The sequence below is a fragment of the Eriocheir sinensis genome, chromosome 6 (assembly GCF_024679095.1).
Source record: "Eriocheir sinensis breed Jianghai 21 chromosome 6, ASM2467909v1, whole genome shotgun sequence".
Classification (NCBI taxonomy): domain Eukaryota; kingdom Metazoa; phylum Arthropoda; class Malacostraca; order Decapoda; family Varunidae; genus Eriocheir; species Eriocheir sinensis.
Window position 1 is genome coordinate 10,647,525 of NC_066514.1, and position 21,564 is coordinate 10,669,088.

Sequence of the window (21,564 nt, forward strand, 5' to 3'; positions counted from 1 at the left end):
CGGGCAGGTGGAGGTCGTTAGCCGTGGAGGCAATACACCTAGGAGAGCAAACTCTATACAAACCCGGGCAGGTGGAGGTCGTTCGCAGTGGGAGGCACGTCACCTAGGCGCGCAACCTCCGAACACTAAACCCGGGCAGGTGGAGGTCGTTAGCCGTGGGAGGCAATTCCCCTAGGAGAGCAAACTCTAAACAAACCCGGGCAGGTGGAGGTCGTTAGCCGTGGGAGGCAATTCACCTGGAGAGCAAACTCCGAACAATAAACCCGGGCAGGTGGAGGTCGTTAGCCGTGGTAGGCAATTCACCTGGGAGAGCAAACTCTAAACAAACCCGGGCATGTGGAGGTCGTTAGCCGTGGTAGGCAGTTCACCTGGAGAGCAAACTCTAAACAAACCCGGGCAGGTGGAGGTCGTTAGCCGTGGTAGGCAGTCTGCCTAGGAGAGCAAACTCCGAACAATAAACCCGGGCAGGTGGAGGTCGTTAGCCGGGGTAGGCACTCAGCCGAGGAGAGCAAACTCTCAACAAACCCGGGCAGGTGGAGGTCGTTAGCCGTGGAGGCAATTCACCTGGGAGAGCAAACTCGAACAATAAACCCGGGCAGGTGGAGGTCGTTAGCCGTGGGAGGCAATTCACCTGGAGAGCAAACTCTATACAAACCCGGGCAGGTGGAGGTCGTTAGCCGTGGTAGGCAATTCACCTAGGAGAGCAAACTCCGAACAATAAACCCGGGCAGGTGGAGGTCGTTAGCCGTGGTAGGCAATTCACCTAGGAGAGCAAACTCTAAACAAACCCGGGCAGGTGGAGGTCGTTAGCCGTGGGAGGCAATTCACCTAGGAGAGCAAACTCTAAACAAACCCGGGCAGGTGGAGGTCGTTAGCCGTGGTAGGCAATTCACCTGGGAGCAAACTCCGAAAAATAAACCCGGGCAGGTGGAGGTCGTTAGCCGTGGTAGGCAATTCACCTAGGAGAGCAAACTCTAAACAAACCCGGGCAGGTGGAGGTCGTTAGCCGTGGGAGGCAATTCACCTAGGAGAGCAAACTCTAAACAAACCCGGGCAGGTGAGGCTCGTTAGCCGTGGTAGGCAGATCACCTGGGAGCAAACTCTAAACAAACGCGGGCAGGTGGGGCTCGTTAGCCGTGGTAGGCAATTCACCTAGGAGAGCAAACTCCGAACAACAAACCCGGGCAGGTGGGGCTCGTTAGCCGTGGTAGGCAGTTCACCTAGGAGAGCAAACTCCGAACAACAAACCCGGGCAGGTGGAGGTCGTCAGCCGTGGTAGGCAGTTCACCTAGGAGAGCAAACTCCGAACAATAAACCCGGCCAGGTGGAGGTCGTCAGCCGTGGTAGGCAGTTCACCTAGGAGAGCAAACTCCGAACAATAAACCCGGGCAGGTGGAGGTCGTCAGCCGTGGTAGGCAGTTCACCTAGGAGAGCAAACTCCGAACAATAAACTCGGCCAGGTGGAGGTCGTCAGCCGTGGTAGGCAGTTCACCTAGGAGAGCAAACTCCGAACAATAAACCCGGCCAGGTGGAGGTCGTCAGCCGTGGTAGGCAATCTGCCTAGGAGAGCAAACTCCGAACAATAAACCCGGCCAGGTGGAGGTCGTCAGCCGTGGTAGGCAATCTGCCTTGGAGAGCAAACTCGAACAATAAACCCGGGCAGGTGGAGGTCGTCAGCCGTGGTAGGCAATCTGCCTGGAGAGCAAACTCGAACAATAAACCCGGCCAGGTGGAGGTCGTCAGCCGTGGTAGGCAATCTGCCTAGGAGAGCAAACTCCGAACAATAAACCCGGGCAGGTGGAGGTCGTCAGCCGTGATAGGCAATCTGCCTAGGAGAGCAAACTCCGAACAATAAACCCGGGCAGGTGGAGGTCGTCAGCCGTGGTAGGCAATCTGCCTAGGAGAGCAAACTCCGAACAATAAACCCGGGCAGGTGGAGGTCGTCAGCCGTGGTAGGCAATCTGCCTAGGAGAGCAAACTCCGAACAATAAACCCGGCCAGGTGGAGGTCGTCAGCCGTGGTAGGCAATCTGCCTAGGAGAGCAAACTCCGAACAATAAACCCGGGCAGGTGGAGGTCGTCAGCCGTGGTAGGCAATCTGCCTAGGAGAGCAAACTTAAAACAAACTCTTCACTGAGAAAAAACAAGTGCTCATGGATAACAACACTGACCTTATTCACATCATCTCTACACAGAGATGACAAGCTGTCACTCGTTTTCTCAAAAATGTCATACCGACCTGCTTGGACTTTTTCTTGCCAAAATCTGAGTTTCATTTGAAAAGCTCTCAGTTTGTCGAAAAAAATCAATCACAGTTGTTGAGTAACCTTGAAGCGAGTTGTTGACTGCATTTATGCGAGAATATATATCAGTGAGTAAATATACCCTTGAATTCATCAGTACTGCATGTAATGACAGCAATTATTGTGATGATGTCTTGTGTCCAGCGCTTCAGGTCAACGGAGCATAAGCCAGCCAGTCAGTTCGCCTCGCCTCAAATCGCCTTCTTCCCCTCCGTCGCCTCCTCCGCCTCCGCCTCCTCTGCCAGTATGGGCACCAGCGTCTCCCCGGGACTCACGGGCAGCCTACCGCATCCCCCCATTTCCTCCACCTAAAAGGAAGAAAAAAAAAGCTATTAATAACACGAGTAAAGAGTTTATGATGTGTAAACTTAGTACTGTTAGGGAAAGAAGAGTATCCGCGTGCCTCCATTTCCTCCAACTAAGAGTTAGAAAAAAGATGCTATTAATAACACGAGTCAAGAGTATGTGTAAAATTAGTATTGTTAGGGAAAGAAGAGTATCTGCTATGGTGTGAAATAAACCGCTAAAAATAAGTACCGGTAGACAATAGAGCTCTTAGATAACTACCGGTAGATCTAAAATAAATATCAATGCTGTGAAATAATTACCGAAAAATAAGTAAACAGTAATGCCGTGAGATAAATAGTTAAAACATGAAACGTGGCCACACACACACACACACACACACACACACACACACACACACACACACACACACACACACATTCGTAACACTAACTCACCTAACTGAACAAAACTACCGTGAAATAGCTAAACTAAATATATAATAAAAATATGTGAAATAATAACGAAACAAAACAATGCGGTGAAATAAAGTAAGTAAACTCAATAAAGCCAACGCGTAGCCTACCAAGGAGACTATATTAGTACTCTAGTCTCCTTGTAGCTTACTCACCAAGCTCTGCAGCCGCTTCAGTCCCTCCTCGCAGCCAACACACGTCATCGGTGGGCTCCTCGGAACCTCATCTACGGAAATACACGTCCTGTCCACAGTGTCCAGCCCCTGCCGCAACCTCTCCAGCACGGGGGAGTCCTGGCGGGGAGAACCTGCGAAGTAACCTGTAGGACCGCTTGGGGGTCATGGTTCCATTGGGAGAAGTGCTCGAGGGTGAATATGGGGTACGGGGATCTCTTGGGTGGAGAGGGATGCTGGGTGAAGGCTGGGAGGGCGATATGGGGTGTTGGGGAATGCTGGGGGAAGGCTGATCGGGTGATATGGGGTGCTGAGGAATGCTGGTGGAAAATTGGACGGATGCTAAAGGGTGGATGCTGGGGGAAGGCTGTGCTGGTGATGAGGGTGATATGGGAGGTAGGGGGAGGCTCGGGGAATGAACCTTAGAGCAAAGGGAGTAAGGGGGAGGCGCAGACGAGGCACTGGGGGACTCAGTGGCAGCAGGGACATGGGTCGAGGCTTACTGATGGTAGGTGTGGAGAGATTGAGGGACTCGAGATGGAGGTATAACTTGTTACTGATGGAGGGAAGGCGGGAGAGGTATGGAGATGTGGAGGACAGCGTCTCGTCTGCTCGCCTCGACACCAGAAGCTACAATGACCTTATCTGCGACTGCTCGGGACTTTGGGTTAAAAATGACAAAAACGGTTATGAACCACTCCCATGACCCACCTCCCTCTCTTCATCCCCTTCCTCTATATCCACCCCTATCTACATTACTCCCTGCTTCTCCTCTCCTTCCCATTCTTCCCCTTTACCTCTCCCTCTTTCTCTTCGCCTCTCCTTTCCTCACTCTCTTTTTTAATCCCCTACTCCTCCCCTTTATCCCTTCTTCCCCTCCTACCCTATTCTTCTCTCTCCCTCTCAAGGTCTGATATACCTGACAACACCTGACCTTACCTGACCCAACCAACCTCATACACACACCTTTCTGCCTACCTGCCCTGACCTTACTGTTAATGACCACACACACACACACACACACACACACACACACACACACAGACACACACCTGACAACAGTATCATGTTCCAAACTTTTATTATTATTATTATTATACTGTTCTGCTTTACATCTGTTATATTCTATTCTTCCTCTCTATTCTATTGTTATGCTGTTTTTTTTACTGGTTTTGATTTCCCTGTTCTAGTTTGTCCACTGTATTCGTTTTATTTATTTTATTTGTTTATTTATTCTTTTATTTATTTCTCTCATATTCTCTCACCTTATCATCATTTACTTCATCCACCTTCATTATCACATCCCTCCTCCTCCTCTCATTCGGTCTCCCCTATATTTATCTCATAATATATTTTTCTTTTACTCCTATGGAAAATGCTGAAAAGTAAAGATGGCGCCACTATAAACACTTACCTGAGCCACAACGGGCCGACCATCAGGCCCTACTATGAAGGCCTACCGACGCCAGAGGCCAAGACGTTATTATATAGGAAAACAACTTGAAGAGAACAACAAGATGGACAATCTGTTGTTCGGCGTCTGTGACGCCAATAATAATAAGTATCCCAATGTTTTTTTACCAGGCCAATTTATATTTACCTCTCAATCGGAAGTTAAAATAGGGCACCACAGTATTTTCTTTCCATTCAACTTTTTTTTCTTACCGTCTCCATCCAAAAAGTTGGAATAAGTAGCACAATTATTTTCAAGCTCCTGTTTTTCTTTGCCTCTCCATCAATAAAGTTAAAAAAGGTACCCCATTATCTCCAGCTCCCTCTTCTTCTTACCTTCTCTATCCAAAGAGTTACAAGACCGTTAAACAAGGAACCACTAACCACTTCTTTTTCCAATTCCATCCCCTTCCTGCTTTCCATTCGCTTTTTTCCACTTCCCTACCTCCAGCTCTCCATTCACTTCCCTTCCTCCAGCTCTCCATTCCCTTCCCTTCCTCCAGCTCTCCATTCACTTCCCTTCCTCCAGCTCCCCATTCACTTCCCTTCCTCCAGCTCCCCATTCCTTCCCTTCCTCCAGCTCTCCATTCACTTCCCTTCCTCCAGCTCTCCATTCAATTCCCTTCCTCCAGCTCTCCATTCACTTCCCTTCCTCCAGCTCTCCATTCACTTCCCTTCCTCCAGCTCACCATTCACTTCCCTTCCACCAGCGCTCCAGTCACTTCCTTCCTCCAGCTCCCCATTCACTTCCTTCCTCCAGCTCTCCATTCACTTCCCTTCCTCCAGCTCTCCATTCACTTCCTTCCTCCAGCTCTCCATTCCTTCCCTTCCTCCAGCTCTCCATTCCTTCCCTTCCTCCAGCTCTCCATTCCTTCCCTTCCTCCAGCTCTCCATTCCTTCCTTCCTCCCGCTCTCCATTCACTTCCCTTCCTCAAGCTCTCCATTCACTTCCCTTCCTCCAGCTCTCCATTCACTTCCCTTCCTCCAGCTCTCCATTCACTTCCCTTCCTCCAGCTCTCCATTCACTTCCCTTCCTCCAGCTCTCCATTCACTTCCCTTCCTCCAGCTCCCATTCACTTCCTTCCTCCAGCTCCATTCACTTCCCTTCCTCCAGCTCCCCATTCCTTCCCTTCCTCCAGCTCCCATTCACTTCCCTTCCTCCAGCTCCCCATTCCTTCCCTTTCTCCAGCTCTCCATTCACTTCCCTTCCTCAGCTCTCCATTCCTTCCTTCCTCCAGCTCTCCATTCCTTCCCTTCCTCCAGCTCTCCATTCACTTCCCTTCCTCCAGCTCTCCATTCCTTCCTTCCTCCAGCTCTCCATTCACTTCCCTTCCTCCAGCTCCCCATTCACTTCCCTTCCTCCAGCTCTCCATTCCTTCCCTTCCTCCAGCTCCCATTCCTTCCTTCCTCCAGCTCCATTCACTTCCTTCCTCCAGCTCTCCATTCCTTCCTTCCTCCAGCTCCCCATTCCTTCCTTCCTCCAGCTCTCCATTCACTTCCCTTCCTCCAGCTCCCATTCACTTCCTTCCTCCAGCTCTCCATTCACTTCCCTTCCTCAGCTCTCCATTCACTTCCCTTCCTCCAGCTCCCATTCCTTCCTTCCTCCAGCTCTCCATTCCTTCCTTCCTCCAGCTCTCCATTCACTTCCCTTCCTCAGCTCTCCATTCCCTTCCTTCCTCCAGCTCCCATTCACTTCCCTTCCTCCAGCTCTCCATTCACTTCCCTTCCTCCAGCTCTCCATTCACTTCCTTCCTCCAGCTCTCCATTCACTTCCTTCCTCCTGCTCCCCATTCCTTCCTTCCTCCAGCTCCCCATTCACTTCCCTTCCTCCAGCTCTCCATTCACTTCCCTTCCTCCAGCTCTCCATTCACTTCCCTTCCTCCAGCTCTCCATTCACTTCCCTTCCTCCAGCTCCCCATTCACTTCCCTTCCTCCAGCTCTCCATTCACTTCCCTTCCTCCAGCTCTCCATTCACTTCCCTTCCTCCTGCTCCCCATTCCCTTCCCTTCCTCCTGCTCCCCATTCCTTTCCCTTCCTCCTGCTCCCCATTCCTCTTCCTTTCCTTCACCTTCCTCATCTCCCACTTGCTCCCCATTCACGTTCCTCTTTCTTCCAACCACCTTCTTCCTCTTCCATTTGCCCCCCATCCACCTCCCTATAGGTACCACATTTTTTCCAACTACCTTTTTTCTAACCTTTTCCATCCAAAAACTGAATAAGTATCGCTTTTTTTTCAAAACTTTTATTTTTTCACTCCTTCTCCATGACAAAAGTACCACTATTTATTTACAAAGCCCATTTTTCTTTCCCGCTCCATCAGTAAACAGTAAAAACAGGCACGAGTCAAACACAATGATAAATAGCTATAAAAACAAGCTATATTTTTACCGTTAAGCACAATAAAACATGGAAGGCACGACATACCTTGCCTTGGACCGACTGTCAGGATCTACTGGGAAGAACCTGCTGGCCCTACCTACCGGCGCAATAGGCCAAGACGTAAAAAAAAAAAAAAAAAAAAATATATATATATATATATATATATATATATATATATATATATATATATATATATATATATATATATATATATATATATATATATATATATATATATATATATATATATATATATATATATATATATATTTATCCATACCTACAAATTTATCTACATTTTTTTTCTTCTTTTAACTTCATTTTTATCTTATCTCCTTACAGTTCTATTTTCTTGGCAACTCTATCTCCATATAACTTTATCTTATCTTATCTTATCTCATCTCTATATTTATAAGTACTCATTTAACCTCCAGCCGATCAATTCTTAAACATTACATTAAATAAGTAATAAGATCATAGAACAAGAAAAGTAATAAAAATAGACTATGACAAATAAGTTAATGACGAGTAGGTACAGTATATAAGAACATAAGAACGTAAGGAGTCTGCAAGAGGCCGGTTGGCCTATACAAGGCAGCTCCTGTACACTCAACCCCACCTTACCTCACCATCCATGGCTTTAGCTAACCTTTTCCTGAATGTATCTACGGTATTGGCACCCACAACATGGCTCCCAGGCCTGTTCCATTCATCTACCACTCTTTTGGTGAACCAGTTCTTGCCTATATCTTTGTTGAATCTGAATTTGTCTAACTTAAAACCATTGCTACGCTTCCTACCTGGCTCTTTTACTATCAAAATCTTATTGACATCCCTTTTATTAAAGCCCTTCATCCATTTATAGACTTCGATCAAGTCTCCTCGCAACCTTCGCCTTTCTAGAGCGTGTAGATTTAAATGCTTTGCCTATCTTCATAAGGCAAGTTTCTCACCCCCTGAATCATCTTTGGCATCCTCCTCTGTACAGATTCTAACATCTTGATATCCATTCAAGTACCCTAGAGAATGGAATGGATATCAAAATGTTAGTGCAGAGGAGAATGACTAAGAGGATCTGGGGTTGATAATCCACATACGAGGAAAGAGACAACAATAAAGTCTTACCGCTTCAGAAAGAAAAAGGGTGGAGAGACATGACATGATCTTATAAAATGAATGAAGGGCTTTATTGGAACATTCTTAAATAAGCTTTTGTTGTAAGAGAACTGGCAGGACACGAAGGAACGGGTTAAATCTGATAAATTCAGATCTGCCAGGATTCCTTATAAGCAGAAATGACGAAGTGGGGTGGTGGATGAGTGGAATAGACTTAGCAGTCATGTGGTGAGTGCCAATACAAATGTCACATCAAAAATAGAAAAGTAGACTTCATAAATTCATGGACAGCGTGGGGTTAGAAGGTTAGAGAGCTTAGGGTCAAGAGCTGCCCCTTGCCAGGCTCACCGGGCCCTGTAGACTTCTCAAGTACTCTTATGTTCTTATGTTCTTATTCTATAGTAGGGGGACCAGAACTGAACTGCATAATCGAGATGAGGTTTAACTAGTGCTAAGTAAAGTTTGAGGATGACTTCAGCGCTCCTATTGCTCACGCTCCTTGAGATGAAACCAAGTACACTGTTTGCCCGATTTTTAGCCTGAATGCATTGAGCCCTAGGCCGGAGGTCAGCGCTCACTAGTACTCCTAAGTCTCTCTCACGCCCAGACCTGCTTAGAGGAGTGTCATTTAAGGAGTAATTGTGTGAGGGATTATTCCTACCTACACTCAGAATGCTACACTTCCCGACATTGAATTCCATCTTCCATTTCCCCGCCCAATTATATAGTCTGTCAAGCTCATCCTGGAGAACGCTAGCGTCCCTGTCTGATTGGATTACTCTACCGATCTTGGTATCATCTGCGAACTTACTGACATCACTACTAATTCCTGTGTCCAAGTCATTGATGTAAATAATAAAAAGCAGAGGACTCATCACCGACCCTTGAGAGACTCCACTCGTAACACTGCCCCATTCAGATTTTTTACCATTGATTTGCACTCTCTGCTACCTACCACTAAGCCACGCCCTGATCCAGTTCAAAACTTTCCCATCTACGCCGTGAGCCTGTAATTTTAGTAACAGCCGGTGATGAGGAACTTTGTCGAACGGTTTATTGAAATCTAAATATAATATGTCATAGTTTTCATCTCTGTCAACCGCCTCGATTACTTTAGTGTAAAAGGACAACAGGTTAGTAAGGCAAGACCTTCCCTTTGGGAACCCATGCTGTGAATCATGATTAAATTATGTATTTCTAGATGGTCCCGAATGCTCCCGGCTATAAATGACTCCAACATCTTTCCTACAACTGATGTTAAGCTAATTGGGCGATAATTTGTGGTGGCTGACTTGTCTCCCTTTTTGAAAATCGGCGTCACATTGGTTACTTTCCATTGATTGGGCACATACCCAGAATTTACCGACATCTTAAAGATATTGGTAACTGGGCCACTGAGGACCTCCTTGCACTCTTTCAGAATCCGTGGGAATACTTTGTCCTGCCCCGGCGATTTGTTTTCTTCAACCTACCAATCTCATCCTGGACTACTTGCCTAGTGATGATCACATCCCTCATCTTGTCGTTCTCTTCGCCCTCATAAACCTGAACTCTCTCTGGAATGGTTGTTAGATCTTCCTGCGTGAAAACTGAGAGGAAATAGTCATTCATCATTTGACTCATATCTTTTCCATTCTCAACGAGCTCACCTGTGTTTGTTTTCAACGGTCAAATCCTGTCCCTTTTTTTCGTTCTGTACCTCTGTAAGCTGAGATGTAACAAAGAAAAATAATGTTATGGAAAGTAATGCTTGGGACAAATAGTATATACATAAACTTCGACAATGGTTCTTATTAACAAGCAGCCAAGTCAAAAGTTGCTATAATGTTACTTGATTAATGAATTTGTTGAAGTGCGTAGCAATATTTATGTAACTTTCTAAACTTAATGAACACCCCAAGAGATTCTAGTGAAACGAGAAAGTGTGTGTATGCCGATTCATATCTTGTCCATGTAAGAGAGCACGTAACCTCTTGTAAAGCTTCTATATACGTATATCTTATGGACCATTAACCCGGTAGCAGCGACGGGACAAATTTGTGGCTTTACCGTGTAGCAGCAGCGATTGTTATAGTAGGATATCAATGTATTATTATTATTATTATTTAGTATCACCACGAATTAGGCATACAATTGTCAATGGAAAAAACCCACGACAGATAGATCACGCCACCTTATAGGAATGTCGTCCGTCAGTGTTTACCGTCTCAGTTCGTATACAAAGCATTTCATCAAGCTTGAGGCACCTTGACGTACGTGACCAATTGTAACAATTATTTTCCAACCTGTAACTCGTCACTCCTTCACGAGAGTCCAACTGACACACAACGGCAGTCGCTCTCGCTCCGACGCTCCTTGTACATAGGCTACGAATATATTCGCCTTAAGGAGGCTGAAATCTTAATCAACGCCCTTTAAACGCCCCCCGGTAACCCGTTACACGATAGGCCAAATTTCTGCCATGATATGAACCTCCCAAAATAGACGATGCATTCACTGATCACAAATGCGTTGATATATATTATGAAATGGCTTGTGTGGATGATGTTTCTGTCTCATTATTTTGCTTAGATGGGGCCTTTAACCTAGCCTAACCTAACCTAATAAACATGACCCCCGCAGCTACCGGGTTAAATGAAGTTTATACACTTAATGAAGTCAACAAAGCAGCAGTCTTACTCACCCACTGGTCCAGCATCCTCAGGCCCTCCACACAGCCGAGGCAGCTCACGGGCCGAATCGGAACGCACCCACGCCCTGGTCCTGGCCTGCTGCACGAGATCCACGGACGCCTGCATGTGGTCGGGGAACCTGGTCCAGGGAAACGATCTGAAGGACTCCAACGAGGTCATGGAAGAGCTACGGGTCATGGTAGACGGCCCTGCAGCGACCCCGGCAGGCAGCGTGTGTACCGAGCCATGCAGGGAGGGGGAGGACAGAGCGAGGTTGGATGGGGGTGTCTGGAGGAGGCTGGAGGGATGGATAAGTGGGTCAAGGTCGTTGGTGAGTGTAGGCGGCCGGGAGGGGCACAAGGGGTATTTGGAGGGCTGGACGCTGGAAAACTCAGGAAGACCAAACGAGGAAAAGGACTCGGAGGACACAGCAGTGCCATCGAGAGCTTCAGCAGCAGGAGCGGTAGCAGATGCCTTCGTCTCGGCAGCACCAGTAGTAATAATGCTGGAGGACGTCGTGAGGAATGAGGTATACGGGTAGCGGGGGAGGGAGTGGACCCACGGGAGGGCCTTGGGTAGCCGACTTGCAGGACTCTGGTTATTCCGCGCCAGGGAAGGGGGCGCTCTAGTCCTCCTCCTCCACCGCCTCGCTTCCGCCGTCATCTCTCGACTTCGCTGTGGAAAGAAGACGACGTTAGAATATGGACCTGAGGACATACTTTTCCGATTTTCCGTGGAATGATTACTGCTTCCAGGAGAGAGACCCCAATGCGTGTTCCCTGCACATCACAGAGGTGATTGTCTCTGGAATGGAGGCATACATTCCACGTTTTTTCTCTACTCCTCATGCTAAAAAGCCTTGGTTTAATCATGCTTGTTCACGTGCTGTCAATGATAGAGAGGCAGCTCACAAAAGGTTCCAGAGCCTTCAAACTCCCGCTTGCTTTGACCTTTACATTTCAGCCCGGAATCGTGCCAAATCTATTCTCCGACTTACCAAAACTGATTTTATCGATAGAAAATGGCAATACCTTGCTTTTTCTAATTCGGCCTGTGACTTCTTGCATCTAGCCAAAAATATATCCTCCAATTTCACTTCTTCCTCTTTCCCTCCTCTCCTTAATCTTGACGGCAGCACTGTCGTCTCATCTGTGGCTAAGGCTGAACTCTTCGCTTAAACTTTATATCTGATCGCCAGTATGGGTTCCGCATGGGGCGTTCTACTGGCGATCTTCTTGCTCTCCTAACCGACTCTTGGTCATTCTCTCTTAGCCGTTTCGGTGAAACTTTCTCAGTTGAGCTAGACATATCGAAAGCCTTCGAAAGAGTATGGCACCAGTATTTGCTCTCTAAACTGCCCTCTTTCGGATTCTATCTCTCTCTCTCTGTTCTTTTCTCTCCAGTTCCCTTTTCGGCCGTTCCATCTCTGCGGTGGTACACCGCACTGTTCTTCCCCGTAACAGTGGTGTTCCACAGGGCTATGTCCTATCACCCACCCTCCTCCTGTTATTCATCAATGATCTTCTTTCCATGACAAACTGTCCTGTCCGCTCATACGCCGACGACTCCACTCTGCATTATTCAACTTCTTTCGATAGAAGGCCATCCCAACAGGAAGTACACGACTCCAGACTGGAGGCTGAAGAATGCTTAGCCTCAGACCTTGCTATCATTATGGCAGAAGGAACTTTGTGTCCTTCAATGCCTCAAAAACTCAATTTCTCCACCTATCAACTCGACACAATCTTCCAAACACCTATCCCCTATTCTTCGACAACACTCAGCTGTCACCTTCTTCAACACTAAACATAACTCAAAATCTCAACTGGAAACTTCATATCTCCTCTCTCGCTAAATCAGCTTCCTCGATGTTGGGCGTTCTGTATCGTCTCCGCCAGTTCTTCTCCCCCGCGCAGTTGCTATTCATATACAGGGGCCTTGTCCGCCCTTGTATGGAGTATGCATCTCACGTGTGGGGGGGCTCCACCCACACAGCTCCTCTGGACAGAGTGGAGGCTAAGGCTCTTCGTCCCATCAGCTCTCCTCCTCCTACTGATATTCTTCTACCTCTTAAATTCCGCCGCGATGTTGCCTCTCTTTCTATCTTCTATCGATATTTCCACGCTGACTGCTCTTCTGAACTTGCAAACTGCATGCCTTCACCCCTCCCGCGGCCCCGCTGCACACGACTTTCTACTCCTGCTCATCTCTATACTGTCCAAACCCCTTATGCACGAGTTAACCAGCATCATCACTCTTTCATCCCCCACGCTGGTAAACTCTGGAACAATCTTCCTTTATCTGTATTTCCTCCTGCCTACGACTTGAACTCTTACAAGAGGAGGGTATCAGAACATCTCTCCTCCCGAATCTGACCTTGCTTTTGGCCACCTCTTCTGATTCTTTTATGGGAGCAGCGATTAGCGGGCTTTTCTTTTATTATTGTTTTTTTGTGCCCTTGAGCTGCCTCCTTTGTTGTAAAAATATATATATATCTAGATATATATATATATATATATATATATATAGATATATATATATATATATATATATATATATATATATATATATATATATATATACATGTGACCTATAGCCAGTAGGCTAATTTATATATGGTGGTCGGTCCAGGCGTCGTTGCGCAGGCAGATGTTTATAGTGGCGTCATTATTATTGGGTCATGGTGCCCCCCGGAGCTCATTCTTGATTTTACTTGCGCTGTACATCTTCTTGAGTCTGGGTTGATAGGTGAGCTTCAGGACAGCATGTGGGTAGTCTGAGGCCACTCGGCAGTGACTGAAAAATCCCAGGACAACGCGCGGATTGCTGGGCAGGCACGCTAGCCATTCAGCCACCGCCCCTTCCCCTTATATATATATATATATATATATATATATATATATATATATATATATATATATATATATATATATATATATATATATATATATATATATATATATATATATATATATATATATATATATATATATATATATATATATATATATATATATATATATATATATATATATATATATATATATATATATATATATATATATATATATATATATATATATATATATATATATATATATATATATATATATATATATATATATATATATATATATATATATATATATATAGGAAGGCTGTGAGTGATTACAGGTCGACCCCGCATTCGCCGCGTATTGGATGATGCGTGTTCGAATCCGCCGCTACCACCTGGGATTTTTCAGTCACCGCCAAGTGGCCTAAGGCTACCCACATGCTGTACTGAAGATCACCTATCAACCCGAACTTTCGAAGAAGCTGCCCAAGTGAAATCAAGAATGGGTTCCTGGGAGCAGCATGAGGCAGGTATTATGGCGCCATTATAAATAACTCTTTGAGCCTTAACGGGCTCGGGCCAACCATCAGGCCCCTAAAGAATGTCCTACCGGCGCTATAGGCAATATATATATATATATATATATATATATATATATATATATATACATATATATATATATATATATATATATATATATATATATATATATATGTTTGTTTGTGTGTGAGTGAATGTATGTATGTGTGTGTATGTATGCTTGTGAGTGTGGGCAGGAGGAGGATGGGGAGGAGATGAGAGAGAGAGAGAGAGAGAGAGAGAGAGAGAGAGAGAGAGAGAGAGAGAGAGAGAGAGAGAGAGAGAGAGAGAGAGAGACGGACAGGCAGACAGACAGAGAGAGCATCATCGGTTAGGTAAGAAACAAAAAATAAAGATAATCTAACAACAAACAAGAACGAGAAATGGACTCGGCGGGACACACCACGCGGAGAACTGACATCAGGAGGACATCCAACGCAACTGGTCCTGGACCTGACAAAGTATATCCAACTCTGCTGAAAGAAACAAAGAGCGAAATACTCTCCTCCCTCACAACCGTATTCAATATGTCCTTGCGACAAGGCATCGTCCCTTCAGATTGGAAAAAGGCTAACGTGACACCGATTTTCAAGAAAGGAGACAAAAAAGTACCAGGTAATTACAGGCCCATTAGTCTAACTTCGGTTGTAGGTAAGCTACTTGAGGGCATAATTAGAGACAAAATTGTGAATTTTTGCTTGAAAAAGCCACTCATTGATTGGGGACTCACAACATGGCTTCCGAAACAAAAGATCCTGCCTATCAAACCTATTAACCTTTTAACGACCTCTTCACTGTTTATGACGTAACCAAATCACTGGACGTAGTCTATCTTGATTTCAGAAAGCGTTTGATAAAGTCCCGCATCATAAATTACTTACAAATTAAAGCAAATAGGTATTGACGGTCAAGTAAACCAATGGATCGCGAATTGGTTGAGCAACAGACAACAAAGAGTAGTGATCGACGGATTTAACTCAGAGTGGGCGCCTGTCACTAGTGGCGTCCCTCAGGGCTCGGTCCTGGCCCAGTGCTCTTCATTATTTACATCAACGACGTGGATGTTGGACTCAATAACCGCATTAGTAAATTTGCAGACGACACAAAGATTGGCAACTCGGTTCTCACTGACGAAGACAGGCAAAGCCTCCAAGAGGATTTGCACAAAATTTCAGCTTGGTCGGATAGATGGAGATGCCCTTTAACGTAGACAAGTGCCAGGTCCTTCCAGCAGGAACGAGGCAGAAGAAGTGCGAATACGAACTGCGCGGCGATAACCTCAAAAGGGATCAAGGCGTCAAAGACTTGGGGGTCAAAATCGCGTCAAGCCTCAAATTCTCCCAGCAATGCATTGGTGCAACGAATAACGTGAACACAACGTTGAGTTTCTTTAACAGAAAGTTTGCATTCAAGAATTAATATGTAATACTGCTCTACAACAGTTTAGTCAGACCCCACTTGGAATATGCGGTACAGTTTTGGTCTCCCCACCATGCAAAGGATATTGCTAAATTGAAGGTGTTCAGCGTCGGGCAACGAAAATGATCCCTTCTTGCGCAACAAATCCTACGAAGAAAGGCTTTCTACCCTTAACATGTTCTCTCTGAGAAACGTCGCCTCCGAGGAAAACTGATCGAATGTTTTAAAATACTTAATGGTTTCACGAATGTAGACAGATCAACATTGTTTATGATCGATGACACTTTGCGCACGAGGAACAATGGCGTAAAACTCAGATGTAGACAAGTAAATTCAGACTGCACCAAATTTTTCTTCACCAACGTTGTAGTGCGAGAATGGAATAAGCTTCCACCGTCAGTGGTCCAGTGTAACACGATTGACTCCTTCAAAAATAAGCTCGACCGTCACTTCCTTCAACTTAATATCAACTAGAGTAGAAATGCAACGTTTTGGAGTCTTCTGATTAATGTAAAATCACTTAGGTTTAAGGACAGACCACCAAGTCTGGACCATGGGGTCTGTGTGGTCTGATTTTCTATGTAAATCTATGTAAACAGTGACGACCCAGAACATATACAAGTCAGGGCGGGCAGAGGGCGAGCAGGTGGAGAGATTACACTAGATCATTGGTCGGAGCAGGATGGAGTACACTAACATCAAACAGAGAAAGGTAGAGGAACAGACAACTGGGAAAGGCCTTTGTAATAGACTAGTAATAACTTGCGATGGTGAATATTAGAGTATTGCAGTCACTTAAGTTAGAGCATTTGCCGGAGCAGGATGGCGTAATCTAACATCAAACAGAGAAAGGTGAAGGAATAGAGATGGACCATTGAGAAAGACCTCTGTTCTGCCATAGACTGACGATATGAAGTTTACAGTGTCAATCCCTAAAGTTAGAGCATTTGCCAGAGCAGGATGAAGAGGTCTAACACCTAACATATAAAGGTGGAGGACGTTGGGAAAGGCCTTTGTTTTGTATTGGATTAACAAGGCCTTAAGAAGAAGATTAGATGAAGTTTGAGTATTTGCCAACCCACAATGGAGTATAATAACAGGGAAAGGTGGAGGACGTTGGGAAAGGCCTTTGTTTTGTATTGGACTAACAAGGCCTTAAGATGAAGAATAGATGAATTTTGAGTATTTGCCAAAGCATGATGGAGTATATTATCAGGGAAAGGTGGAGGACGTTGGGAAAGGCCTTTGTTCTGCAGTGGACTAGCAATGCCTGAAGATGAAGATTATATTAGTTAAGAGTATTTGCCAAAGCACGATGGAGTAATATATCAAACAGAGAGGGGTGGATGACGTTGGGAAAGGGCTCTATGCTGCAGTGGACTAGTCATGACTGAGGATTATGAAGGTCAGAGTGGGGTTCGGTTAGGTTAGGTGGGATTAGGATAGGTGGAGGACGTTGGGAAAGGCCTCTATGCTGCAGTGGACTAGTCATGACTGAGGATTATGAAGGCCAGAATGGGGTTAGGTTAGGTTAGGTGGGATTAGGATAGGTGGATGACGTTGGGAAAGGCCTCTATGCTGCAGTTGACTAGAAATGGGTGAAGATAAGGAAGATCCGAGAGGGGTTAAATTAGGTTAGGTGGGGTTAGGAGAGGTGGAAGACGTTGGGAAAGGCCTCTATGCTGCAGTGGACTAGAAATGGGTGAAGATTATGAAGATCCGAGTGGTGTTAAATTAGGTTAGGTGGGGTTAGGAGAGGTGGAGGACGTTGGGAAAGGCCTATATGCTGCAATGGACTAGAAATGGGTGAAGATTATGAAGATCAGATTGAATAGTGACGTTAGGTGGGGTCAGGTTCACGGGAGCTGCCTTGTCTACGCCCACCGGCCTCTTGCAGACTCCTTGGTTAGTATTGGCAGACACTTCCGCCTCTCACATCAACTATTTCCAAAGGCCAAAAAGGGGATCAATTGGGTTATCATGAGAGTGTTTTCAGGTTCATGGTACAGAAGAAGAATCAAACTACTACTAGGACCATTAAAATACTCCTGGAAATACCGAAAACTCATACGAAAACCGTGTCAAATATGTGAGCTCGGGCGCCGAAATGGGTTAAGATTCGTTTTAGGTCCGTGCCAGTATCTCATTACCTACTTTATGAAACATCAGTATCTCTTTATATATCTTTTCTACAAACCTTCAACAGTCACGGAAACGCTTTGAAAATCCAATTCAAGGTCTCTTTTTTTACTCCTGAAAATAGGGGATAATGTTTACGCAAGCGCGTCGCCTCCTCTGGCGGCGGCCGCGGCGACACTGCAGCCGCTGTTGCGAGAAATACCTAATCCCTGAAATAAGTCATATATACATGTGGGGGGGGGTCAAGGGGGGGCTGGTTAGAAGGGGCGGTAGAGGGGGTCGTAAAGTTCGATTGGAGTAATTTAACTATGCTCCCCGACCCTCAACCCTCTGCGAGTTATTTCACGGCTGCGGCGACTGCAGCGTCGCCGCGGCCGTCTCCAGAGTAGGAGACGCACTTTCGTAAACATACAGCACGTTTGTAAGTGGAGGAAGAAAAGGAGGAAGAGAAGGAAGCAGCGGAAGAGGTGGAGGAAGACTTTAATCCAGACCCAATAATTCGTAGATAAAACTTTCTTCTCATAAGGATTGGAACCCATTTTGCTTCCCCATCTCTTTCATAACATTTACCCGTTCAGTCATTTTTTCCGACATACTCATAGAATAAGTTCCGAACAATGGCAATATAAACAAAAAAAGCTGCATGCTGAACTTTCATCAACATCAAATGAAACTCCTATGATGTGAAAAATCAACGAACGAAAAGAAAAAGAGAAAAAGCACTTGATGGAAGCTACTTTTTTCGTTTGTTTGTGTTAGGAGAAGTGGTGTACAGACTTTTTTGTGTGGTATTGTTTTACCTTTGAGCTGCTTCCCGGGCAGGTGAGGCTCGTTAGCCGTGGTAGGCAGTTCACCTAGGAGAGCAAACTCTAAACAAACCCGGGCAGGTGGGGCTCGTTAGCCGTGGTAGGCAGTTCACCTAGGAGAGCAAACTCCGAACAACAAACCCGGGCAGGTGGAGCTCGTTAGAGTGAGCAGTTCACCTAGGAGAGCAAACTCCGAGCAAAAAACCCGGGCAGGTGGAGCTCGTTAGCGTAAGCATTTTACCTAGGAGAGCAAACTCCGAACAATAAACCCGGCCAGGTGGAGGTCGTCAGCCGTGGTAGGCAGTTCACCTAGGAGAGCAAACTCCGAACAATAAACCCGGCCAGGTGGAGGTCGTCAGCCGTGGTAGGCAATCTGCCTAGGAGAGCAAACTCCGAACAATAAACCCGGGCAGGTGGAGGTCGTCAGCTGTGGTAGGCAATCTGCCTAGGAGAGCAAACTCCGAACAATAAACCCGGCCAGGTGGAGGTCGTCAGCCGTGGTAGGCAATCTGCCTAGGAGAGCAAACTCTAAACAAACCCGGGCTTGTGGTGCTCGTTATACTGTCGTAGACAATCCACGCGATGGGAACACCAAAGAAAAAGAAAATAAAAAGGAACACCAGAAAAATGGAAAATACAGAAACGAAACATCAAGAAAAGAAACAAAAAGTTCATCCACCTTTAGGCCCTAACATCGCCAAAATTATGGATGGGTCTCTTCTGGGGAGAAAGCGGCTCATCCAGACCAAAGAACATCAACCAAAGGATGATATGAATAAATGAAATAAAAAAAAACATAAAGAAAAACACATCAAGGAAAGAAAAATATAACAAACATCATCCACCTTCCAGCCCTGACTAACATCACCAAAATTATGGGTGGGTCTCTTCTGGGGAGAAAGCGGCTCACCCAGACCAAAGAACATCAACAAGGGATGATATAGAAAAGAACACCAAAAAAAAGGAAAAATAACAGAAAAAACATCGAAAAAGAAAAGCAACAGAAATAAATGAACAACATCAAGGAAAGAGAAATACAAAGAAACATCATTCACCTTTCGGTCCCAAACAACATCACCAAAATTATGGATGGGTCTCTTCTGGGAGGAAAGCGGCTCATCCAGACCAAGGAACATCAACAAAAGGATAATAGGAAAAAACAACAACAAAAATCATCAATAAGAAGTAAAAGAAAAAGAACAGGAAAACATCGAAAAAGAAAACTAAAGCAATACAAAGAACGAAAAACACGACATCAAGAAAATGAAATAAAACAAACATCATCCCCCTTTTGGCCCTAACAACATCTCCAAAATTATGGGCGGGTCTCTTCTGGGAGGAAAGCGGCTCACCCAGACCAACGAACATCAACAAAAGGATGATAGGAAAAAAGAACACCAAAAAAGAACACCAAAAAAGAACATCAAAAAAGAAAACCAACACCGAGAAAACACAAAGGAAAAAAGAAAGAAAAAGAAAAGAAAAAGAAAACAAATAGAAAAAAGAAAAGAAAGAAAAGGAAAAAGAAAAACAAAATAGCAAAAAAAAATTAATATAAATAAATAAATAAATAAATACAGAATATAGTAAAATTAACTAACTGACTCTAACTGCTTAACTAACTATCAAACTATCTATTTAACTAACCTACCTAACTGACGGTAATACAGCTGTTTGACTACCCATTAACAAATAAATAACAAATCACTTAACGATCTAACATGGATAGTGAGGTAAGGTGGGATTAGACTTACAGGAGCTGCCTTGTATAAACCAACCGGCCTATTGCAGACTCCTGACATTCTTATGTTCTTTTACGTTTAAGAATATGGCCCTTAAACCCCATTCACACCTGTACTAATACCTGACTGGTTGGGTGACTCTTCTACCTCTGCCTGCCTCCCCTCCTGCTACTGTCTCCGCTATCAGCACACAATCTACGCTCCCCCATAAAACCCACACCTAATCCTAACCTAACCTTCCTGTATATCCCCTTCACACCTGTGCTAATACCTGGCTGGTTGGGTGACTCCCTCTACCTCTGCCTGCCTCCCCTAATGTTACTCTCTCCGCTATAAGCACAAATTTTACCTCCCCCATAAAACCCACACCTAACCTATCCTAACCTTCCTGTAAACTCCCTTCACACCCGTACTAATACCTGGCTGGTTGGGCGACTTTTTCTACATCTGCCTGCCTCCTCCTGTTACTGTCTCCGCTATCAGCACACAATCTTCCCTCAACCTGGAGTAGGTAGGAAGACACCTACCGAACGGGCGCAAGCCACTCCCGGTGAGGTATATATGGGAGGTGAGAAGGGAGCTGAAGCCCTCCAAAGACCCTTCCCATGTCCTCACTAACCGTTTCCCTGTTGTCTCACCAACACCGGAGAGTAGTTCAGCATGCTCTCTAAAGACAGATCCTCTCTTTATCCACACCACACTACATTCACACAACATATACACCTTTTCCCAAAATGTAAATTTCAAAATGGCGCACATACACACCAAGCCTCAGGTCCCTGCCTGGGGGACCACAAATTCCGCCAGGGAGGACTCCCCTTCTGGCTGCCGACCCGAGAGGTGTCTTGATAACTCCTCGAACCTCTTTCTTCTCAATTTCTGCAACATTCGCGGTCTTCGCTCTAATTTTCATTCTGTGGAACATCATCTCTCCTCCTCTAAACCTCACCTTCTCTTCCTTACCGAAACACAGGTTTCTGAGGCTACTGACAGCAATCTCTACTCTGCTCCCTCCTACTATCTCTATCCTAAATTTCAATCCAAAGCTGGATGTTGCGCCTACGTGCGCAACGACATCACTTGCTCTCGTGCCCACAACCTTGACTCTTCTGAATTTTCCACCATCTGGCTAAGACTTCATTGTTATTCTATTACTAAATATATCTGTGCTGTTTATCTCTCACCTAA

General features: G+C 45.3%; 1 long non-coding RNA gene across 12 annotated transcripts; it reads left to right on the forward strand.

Moving 5' to 3' along the window:
• Positions 1-399: 399 nt before the first annotated feature.
• Positions 400-20,070, forward strand: LOC126989527 (uncharacterized). 12 transcript variants are annotated; one of them, XR_007743425.1, is made up of 6 exons: positions 400-468; positions 664-861; positions 1,189-1,392; positions 1,461-1,596; positions 1,866-2,069; positions 18,980-20,070. It is a non-coding gene; the product is annotated as an uncharacterized LOC126989527 (long non-coding RNA). The 12 variants fall into 12 exon arrangements; XR_007743429.1 differs by lacking the exons at positions 400-468; positions 664-861 and adding an exon at positions 925-1,057; XR_007743413.1 differs by lacking the exons at positions 400-468; positions 664-861 and adding an exon at positions 1,730-1,797 and having other exon boundaries at positions 1,111-1,392.
• Positions 20,071-21,564: the final 1,494 nt, after the last annotated feature.